Source organism: Scyliorhinus canicula, chromosome 6, assembly GCF_902713615.1.
Source record: "Scyliorhinus canicula chromosome 6, sScyCan1.1, whole genome shotgun sequence".
NCBI lineage: Eukaryota > Metazoa > Chordata > Chondrichthyes > Carcharhiniformes > Scyliorhinidae > Scyliorhinus > Scyliorhinus canicula.
The window spans coordinates 183,003,034-183,013,211 of NC_052151.1; positions in this window are offsets into that span (position 1 = coordinate 183,003,034).

A 10,178-nucleotide genomic window follows, 5' to 3' on the forward strand; every position below is an offset into this window, starting at 1 on the left:
AGAACCAGTTTCTAGGTGAAAAATAGAAGGGGTCCAAGATTGATCCTTGGGGTACTCGACCTTTAAACTGTGCAGGAGTTGGAATTCGCTTTAGTCAGTCAATATTAAGTATTTTTCAAACTTTCTTTCCCAGGACTTTTGCCAACTACCAATCTTGGTGGCATATGCCACATTCGCTTACCTTTAATGCGAAAGGGGAGCCTGCTTGGTCCTCACAATCTCACTGCAATCAGGTTCACAGGAGAGGGTAATGCACATACCAGGTGCAGAGTTCAGCCACTTCCTTTGTGCCATCTTGGAAGAAAATGGGCTTATCAGTGACAGGCAACATGTTTTTGTGCAGGGAAGGTCATGTCTTACCAAATTAATAGAATTCTTTGAGGAAGTGACAAAGTTGATTGATGAGGGAAGGGCTGTAGATGTCATATACATGGACTTCAGTCAGGCATTTGATAAGGTTCCTCATGGTAGGCTGATGGAGAAAGTGAAGTCTCATGGGGTTCAGGGTGTACTAGCTAGATGGATCAGGGTGTACTAGCTAGATGGATAAAGAACTGGCTGGGCAACAGGAGACAGAGAGTAATAGTGGAAGGGAGTTTATCAAAATGGAGAACTGTGACCAGTGGTGTTCCACAGGGATCCGTGCTGGGACCACTGTTGTTTGTGATATACATAAATGATCTGGAGGAAGGTATAGGTGGTCTGATTAGCAAGTTTGCAGATGACAATAAGATTGTTAGAGTAGCAGATAGTGAAGGGGACTGTCAGAGAATACAGCAGAATATAGATAGATTGGAGAGTTGGGAGGAGAAACGGCAGATGGAGTTCAATCCGGGCAAATGTGAGGTGATGCATTTTGGAAGATCCAATTCAAGAGCGAACTACACGGTAAATGAAAAGAGCCCTGGGGAAAATTGATGTACAGAGAGATCTGGGTGTTCAGGTCCATTGTACCCTGAAGGTGGCTGCGCAGGACGATAGAGTAGTCAAGAAGGCATACAGCATGCTTTCCTTCATCGGAAGGGGTATTGAGTACAAGAGTTGGCAGGTCATGTTACATTTGTATAAGACTTTGGTTCGGCCACATTTGGGATACTGCGTACAGTTCTGGTCGCCACATTACCAAAAGGATGTGGATGCTTTGGAGAAGGTGCAGAGGAGGTTCACCAGGATGTTGCCTGGTATGGAGGGTGCTAGCTATGAAGAGAGGTTGAGTAGATAGGATTATTTTCATTAGAAAGACGGAGGTTGAGGGGGACCTCATTGAGGTTTACAAAATAATGAGAGGTATAGACAGGGTGGATAGCAAGAAGCTTTTTCCCAGAGTGAGGGACTAAATTACTAGGGATCACAAGTTCAAGATGAGAGGGGAAAAGTTTAAGGGAGATATGTGTGGAAAGTTCTTTACGCAGAGGGTGGTGGGTGCCTGGAATGCATTGCTGGCAGAGGTGGTAGAGGCGGGCACGATAGCATCATTTAAGATGTATCTAGACAGATACATGAATGGGCAGGGAGCAGAGGGATACAGATCCTTAGAAAATAGGCGACAATTTTAGATACAGGATCTGGATCGGCACAGGCTTAAAGGGCCGAAGGGCCTGTTCCTGTGCTGTAATTTTTCTTTGTTCATCTCCATCTTTGTGAGAACAGAAAATTCAACCTCGCACATATAGGTTATTGTGAAGGGCAATAGAAACAAAATTCTGGTTTCATTCAGCACTGGATACTTCTGAGAAATGTTACTCCATAATGCTAACAGCTTCATGGGCTCTCAGTATGTTTTTAATTACAATTACTACCACCGGTCAGGTGCAGCAGTGTAGTCTTTTAGTTTGGAGTCAGCTAGAAGTTGATAGCTGACAGGGGTCTCAACATCCAGAATTTTTAACCCACCACCTCTCGCAATCTGAAACTTCTCTCATTTACCAGTTTTTCCCTGCATATAACACACTTGGACTTTGCATCCTTATTTGCACAGGCACAATTGACAAAACCATACCTCAAGAAATAATCTTCATACTGCTTTGTTCCCAAGTGAAGTTCCTTCGTTTTCGGCTGCTAACCAGAGGCCCTAGAGCTCTGTACAGAGCGAACACTAGCACTGGCCGATCCTGCCCTGGACTCCCTTGAACAGCTCTCTCTGCGAGATCCTAGCCAGTAGGTACACTGCCTATTTGTGTCTCTGACAGACTCTTGTAAGAAAATGATTAATCCTCAGTCTTATTGCCTTGCTTGCCAGCAATTAGAAAATGGAAGTTCTCCTCCGTGATTTGGCACCAAAAGCACTTTTTTCAGGGCGCTTAATGTCAAGTGTACATTCGGGCAGCACAGGCTTGGAGGGCCGAAGGGACTGTTCCTGTGCTGTACTTTGTTCTTTTGTACTTGCAGGGCACTTAACCCACTTACTGCTGCTGATTCTGGCTGGGAGATTGCACACAGCCACATTTTCGTTTCATTTAAAAGATGGCAGCAGCCACCATTCTCACTACAATGGCAATAGTGGCGATTGGGTGCTTCTCCCACAAATCGGGACAACTGCAGAAACAACACGGCCGATCACTTTGTGACCCTCCTACCCTAACCCTAACTTTGAAAAACCCTGCTTTAAAATGTCTTGGCCGCTACATATAGTTTCTCTTCACCGCCTCCCAGATTTGGCTGACCACACACAAAAGAACAATTAACAAAAATACAAGTCACCGGGCTAGCAGATTGGCTAGTCAAGGGAGTCAAGAGAATACAGCCAGTAGATAGCAGGGGGGGAAAGCGAGTTATTCTGCTGGCATGGGGGGGGAATCTGAAGTAGGTAATGGAGAGGAGGTCGGGGGTGGAGGTGGCCAAGAGGCAAGCCAAGAACGGCGCAGCGCATGGGCCGGGGTCGGGCCCAAGAAAGGTTATGGCTGACCCGGCGTTTGGCGGAGGGGGGGGGGGGGGTGCCCCCCAACCAGGCTGATCACCGGGGGGGGGGGGGGGGGGGGTGCCCCCCAACCAGGCTGATCACCTGGAATGTCAGGGGATTAAATGGGCCAGTTAAAAGGGCACGTGTGTTTGTTCATTTGCAGGCTCTAAAGGCAGACGTAATTATGTTGCAGGAGACACATCTGAAAGTGTCTGACCAGACGAGGCTAAGGAAGGGCTGGATCAGCCATGTCTTCCACTCGGACTTGGATTCTAAGTCCAGGAGGGTAGCAATTACGATCAATAAGCGGGTTCAATTTGAGGCGGAGGGCGTAGTCGCAGACGGCGAGGGCGGATTTCTTGTGGTAAGGGGCAAGCTGGAGGGGAGAAGAGTGGTGCTGGTGAACATATATGCTCCGAACTGGGACGGCATTGACTTTATCAAAAGAGTGCTGGGGAAGAACCCGGACTCACGCAAGTTGATAATGGGGGGGAATTTAATACGGTCCTTGACCCGGGTCTGGACCAGTCATGTCCCAGAATGGGTAGACTCCCAGCAATGGCAAGGGAGCTGAAAGGGTTCATGGAGCAAATGGGGGCAGTGGACCCGTGGAGAGCCAGACAGCCGACAGGAAGGGGCTGCTCGTTCTAATCCCATGTTGATAAAGTATATTCTAGGATTGATTTCTTTACTTTGAGCAGGGACTGTGTAGGGGAGGTAAAGATTACGGAATATTCGGCAATCACTATCTCGGACCATGCCCCGCACTGGGTGGACCTGCAGGGCGGGAGGGGCGAATTACCAACGCCAGCAATGGAGGTTAGACGTAGACAGGGCCGGCTCAAGGCACCGGCAACTCGGGCTGTTGCCCGGGGCGCCATGTGCTCGGGGGCGCCAGACTCGGGTCCCGCGCATGCGCAGTTGGGCCGGCGCCAACCAGCGCATGCGCGGTGGCCGCATTCCCCGCGGTCCGTCCCCTCGGTCCGCTCGCCCGCTCGGTCCGCTCCCCCCCCCCCCGCCTCGGGTCCGCCCGCCCCGCCCCCCCCCCCCCCCTCGGGTCCGCCCGCCCCGCCCCCCCCTCGGGTCCGCCCCCCCCGTCCCCCCCTCGGGTCCGCCCCCCCCTCGGGTCCGCCCCCCCGCCCCGCCCCCCCCTCGGGTCCGCTCTCCCACCGGGTACAGATTTTAAACTGTAATATTTTTTCTCTCCCCTGTTTGGTATGTGATGCGGGCAAATGCTACAGAGCTCACTGCGTGGCTGCTGTTCTGAGACCTTAAGATCTGTGTTGGAATACAGCCATTTTATGAAGCAGTGGAGTGCCCATTGAGCAGTGGTAGTTCGTTAAGGCCTTGGGCAAAGCTTATGGGTTTAACAATATCGTCAGAAGCCCGAGACACAAACGTCTGACGCCCTGATGTAAAGTCTTGCCACATTTACTGAAGACATTCGCTCACCAGTTCCCCACACACCCGCACCACCCCCCCGCACCACCCCCCCCCCCCCCCGCCATGTGTGCGAGAATAAAGATAGAAGTAAGCCATTACTTGTTTGTATAAGTGCTCTTCATCTGTGGATTTATTAACAAAAGTAAATAAACAGACTCCGCCGCGGTGCTGGGAAAATACTATTTTTGGACGTAGGGTTTTTCTTTTCCTATTTTTACTAAATGGGAAAATAAGTGAAGGGTTATTATTGTAAACTGGCAGATGTTTTTATGTCATAGACAGGAAGTCACCAACAGTCATGATGTTGTCAACAACCGCTTTCATTTCACTGCATCTTTAAAGTCGAGGGTGCTGCACAGAATGGTTATCAAACAAAATTTGACATCAAGTCACATGAGGCGCGGTTGGATCAGGTGACAGGAATCTTGGTCATTCATCAAAAAAGTAGACTAACGGAGTGTCGTAAAGGAGATTTGAGGAGAGCATTCCGGAGCTTCAAGTCCTGGACAACTGAAAGCGGGTTCGACGTTGAGAATGCGGAAAAGGTCGGAGGCCCTCTCGGCCCCGCCCCCCCTCTCGGCCCCGGCCCCCCTCTCGGCCCCGGCCCCCCTCTCGGCCACGCCCCCGCCCCCCCCCCCCCCCCCCCCGGCCACGCCCCCCCCCCCAAGGGCGCCGAAGCTCAGCTTGCCCGGGGCGCCAGCAACCCTAGGGCCGGCGCTGGACGTAGATGCAGTGACCCTGTGGGAGGTGCTGAAGGCACTGGTGAGGGGGGAGCTAGTATCAATTCGAGCTCACAGGGTTAGGGCGGACAGAGCAGAAATGGACAGATTGGTTAGGGAGATTTACCGGATAGACGAGGAGCATGTGGGGTCCCTGGGGGAGGACCTACTCAGGGAGAGACGGAGATTGCAGGTGGAACTGCAGGTGCTATCCACGAGTAGAACCGTGGAACAACTTAGGAAGGCGAGGGGAGTGGTGTATGAGAATGGGGAAAAGGCCAGCAGATTGCTAGCGCAGCAACTCAGGAAGAGGGTGGCGGCCAGAGAAATAAGTAGAGTGGTTGATGGGGAGGGGAGCAGAGTGGAGGACCCGGCAGGACTGAATAAGGTATTTCGGGACTTCTATAGTAAGCTGTACACTTCAGAACCCCCCGGCAGAGCCGGAGGAGATGAAAAGGTTCCTGGACGGACTAACCTTCCCAAAGGTAAGCGGGGGACTAGTGGACAGGCTGGGGGCCCCGATTAGAGCTAAGGAGGTAGTGGGGGGCCTAAAGGCCATGCAGTCGGGGAAAGCCCCGGGGTCGGATGGATACCCAGTAGAGTTTTACAAGAAGTTCTCGGAGATAGTGGGATCGGTCCTGACTAGGGTTTTTAATGAGGCAAGGGACAGAGGGACCCTGCCGCCGCCGATGTCGCAAGCCATCATCTCGCTGATATTGAAGCGGGGCAAGGACCCGGAATCCTGTGGGTCATACAGGCCAATCTCCCTGATCAATGTGGATGCCAAGCTCCTGGTGATTAGAATTGAGGACTGCGTACCGGAGGTGATTGGGGATGATCAGACGGGGTTTGTGAAAGGCAAGCAGCTGACAGCTAACTTGAGAAGATTGCTTAATGTGATCATGACGCCCCCGACGGGCAAGGTGGAGGTCGTGGTGGCAATGGATGCTGAGAAGGCCTTCGACCAGGTGGAGTGGTGCTATTTGTGGGAGGTGCTTGGACGGTTTGGGTTCGGGGAGGGACTGGTTAATTGGGTCAGACTATTGTACCAGGCCCCAAAAGCTTGAGTTAGGACAAACAGGATGTCAGATTATTTTAGATTACATTGCGGGACCAGACAGGGATGCTCACTCTCCCCGTTGCTGTTCGTGCTGGCCAGAGCCACTGGCGATTGCTCGGAGAGCTGCAAAGGGGTGAAAGGGAATGACTAGGGGGAGTGGGGGGGTGGAACACAGGGTTTCTCTCTATGAGGATGACCTGCTCCTGTACATGTCAGACCCACTGGCCGGGATGGAAAATATACTGGAAACATTGAGGACGTTTGGCCAGTTCTCAGGGTACAAATTAAATATGGCCAAGAGTGAGATGTTTGTGGTGCAGGCAAGGGGCCAGGAGAATAGACTGAAGGAGCTGCGATTTAGGCTGGTTGGGGAAAGTTTCCGGTACTTGGGGATACAGGTGGCACGAGACTGGGGCAGGTTGCATAAGTTAAATTTGACTACAGTGGTGGAACAAATGAAGAGGGACTTTCAGAGAGGGGATGCACTCCCGCTGTCACTGGCGGGGAGGGTGCAGACTGTAAAGATGACAATCCTCCCTAGATTCCTGTTCATCTTCCAGTGCCTCCCGATCTTTATCCCACGGTCCTTCTTCAAAAGGACTGGCAAAATCATCATGAGCTTTGTCTGGGCGGGAAAATCCCCGCGGGTTAAGAAGGCGATGCTTGAAAGGAGCCTGAGCGAGGGAGGACTGGCCGAGTCTGATCAACTACTACTGGGCGGCTAACATAGCCATGATAAGGAAGTGGATGGTGGGTACAGGATCTATTTGGGAGCGAGTGGAGGCGGCTTCGTGCAGGGGCACCAGTTTGGCAGCCCTGGTCACGGCTCCCCTACCGCTTCGCCCGCCAGGTACTCCACCAGCCCGGTCGTGGAGGCGGCCCTGCGGATATGGGGCCAGTGGAGGAGGCATGTTGGGGAGGTGGGTGCGTCTGTCTGGGCTCCAATTTGTGATAACCATCGATTTGCCCCCGGGAACATGGATGGAGGGTTCCGAACATGGCGGTGGGCGGGGGGGAGCGATATGTTCCTGGAGGGGAGCTTTGCGAGTCTGAGGGGTTTGGAGGAGAAATTTGGGCTGGTATGGGGAAATGACTTTAGGTATTTACAGATGCAGGACTTTGTACGCAGACAGGTCCCATCCTTCCCACGCCTCCCGCCAATAGGGATCCAGGACAGAATAGTCTCTAGAGGAGGAGGAGGAGAGGGTAGAGTCTCGGATATTTACAAGGTGCTCATGAAGGGGGAAAGAGTCCCAGACGGAGGAACTGAAACTCAAATGGGAGGAGGAGCTTGGCGGGGAGATGGAGGACGGGGTGTGGCAGAAGCCCCGAGTAGGGTAAACTCAACCGCAACATGTTCCAGGCTCAGCCTGATTCAGTTTAAGGTCGTTCACCAGGCCCACATGATGGTAGCTCGGATGAGCAAATTCTTTAGGGTAGAGGACAAGCGTGCTATATGCGTGGCAGGCCAGCGAACCACGTTCACACATTTTGGGCATGCCCTAAGCTTAGGGGGCCCTGGGAGGGATTTGTAGGGGTCATTTCCCGGGTACTGAAAACAAGGGTGGCAATTTTCAGGATTTTGGAAGACCCAGGAGTCCAGGGGGAGAAAGAAGCCGATGTTCTGGCCTTTGCTTCCCCGATAGCGAATACTGCTGGCATGGAGGGACTCAAAACCCCTGAAGACCGAACTGTGGCTTTCGGACATGTCAAGGTTTCTGGGTATGGAAAAAATTAAGTTCACCCAAAAGTGGCAACCATTCATTCATCAATTTCTTCACGGGAGACTGAACGTCAGCAGGGGGTGGGGGAGGAGAAGATGAGAGTAGAGTAGGAGGGATAAATAGGCAGGTAGTGTCTATGAGAGAGGAGCGGGTATGTGTATTATGGTTTTATTGAAGTATTGGTTTTCCGTTGATGTTTGCATATTTCTGTGATCTGTAACTGTTTACAATGCCCAAAAATACCTCAATTGTATTTTTGTTCATTTTTTAAAAAAAAAATTTTTTTACACAAACAATCAAACACTGAACAATTGAATACTACATTTCCCTACACACAGGGATTATGCTTCATTGGCTATAAAGGGATTTAGAATATACCGAGATATGAAATGCAAGTTACTTTTTAAATCTATTGTTAAATGCTGACTCTTGTCTATTTTAATCAGCAATTCTGGTACTGCACTTGATCTGCTCTTGCTTTCTGCCTTAAATCTTCTGCTCTTGCTTTCTACCTTAAATCTATTACCTTGAGGTTTTATCTGGTGTCTCATCCTATTAAAACGCAGAATACCCCCACCAAATTGCACAGGAATAGGCAGGAATGGTGCTGTCGGAGAGAATATCAGGAAGACAGTTGGAAAATTCAGCCTCTCCTCACAGACTGAAATTTCAGATCCAAGTTTCACAGGCAGATTGCTCCCCTTTCCAGACACATCAGATTTAAAACTAACTTGTGAAATTTGCCAGGAACACACCGAATAAAGAGGAACAAACCATAATGACAAGAGCTTACTGACCCCACAGGAAACAATGAGCTTTGTATTCTGAACATTTAGATCTGTTGTGCTCTATTTCTGTTACTAAAAAATGAACAAAAACACAAGTTTCCCTCTCCATCATTTTGTCCTCGATAAAGGATGATCTGTGGATTAAGCCGGATTTATTTTGTTTTAATGCAATGAGGCTTTCAGCCTCAATCTCTGGTTCCGACTCTCAGATAATCTGTCAATTTATCAGTTTGTTTCAAGGAAGACAGTGGGGATTTAAACAAACAGGAAATTGAATTTAGAAAATAGATGCACCAGTATCGTTAGCTTGCTTCTAGCTTTGTAAATTTGTTGGGTACAGTGTTGACTGATGCTTTTTATTCTCAAATTCTTGACCTGCTCCAGGAGTGCTTTGTCCGAAACCAAGATCAAGCTATCCCACTCCCAGTCATTCTGGTGTGCTCCATGTGCCTATCCAATAACCACTTGAAAGTTCCTAAAGTGTCCGACTATCACAGCAGGCAGTCCATTTCACACTCTAACCACTCTCTTGAGCACAGGAACTGTTTATAAATGAGAAAAGCCAATAAAGAGTTTTTAAAAAAAAAATACATTAGGAAGAGAGGTTGATAGAATGAGTAGACATAAACATAAGAACTGAGTAGGTCTTTCAGTCCCTTGAACCTGCTTTCCCATGAAAAGAACATGGTTAATTGGACGGTGGCACCAACTCCACTTTCTATTCTGCCCCCATAACCCTAGACTCCCTCGTCAATCAAAAATCTAACTCAGTCTTGAATCTATGAAGTGATCCAGCTTCCTCTGTTCTCTGAGGAACAGAATTCCACAGACTAATAGCCCTTCTCTCAAAGTGAGAAATCCTTAATTTTTCCAAGTGTCCCCCAAGTTCTGGACTCTCCACAAAAGGGAAACATCCACTCAGCACCAACCTGTCAAGTTCCCTCAGAACCTCTTTTTTAAAAAAACCTAAAATTCACTTCTCATTCTTTTAAGCTTCAATGAATATATGCTCGTCCTCATCCTTCATCCCAAGAACCAGTCTAGTGAATTTTCAGAGCTGCTTCCATTGCAACTGTATCCTTTCTTAAGGAGACCAAACTGTATACAATACTCCAGATGCTGTCTCAAGGTCCTGTACAGTTGTAGCAACACTTCCCCACTTTTATACTCCATCCTGTGCATTAACCACCAATATTCCATTTGCCTTCTTAATTACTTGCTGTACTGGAGTGCTGATTTTGAGATTCATGTACCAGGTCATTCAGGTCTCTCTGCACCACAGCATTCTGCAATCTCTTCCATTTAAATAATGTGCTGCTTTTCTACTTCTACTGTCAAAGAGGCCAATTTTACATTTTTCCACATTATATTCCATCTGACAAATTTTTGCCTACTCATTTAACCTAATCTATATTCTCTTCAACTTTTACGCAAGTGCAAGATAAGTTTTGGGAGGAAACACAAAATTTAGAAAGATCTACTCCACAAAAAGTTCCTGAACACTGCAGATCAACAAGAGGCCTAGATATTCAAATACAATTCCAT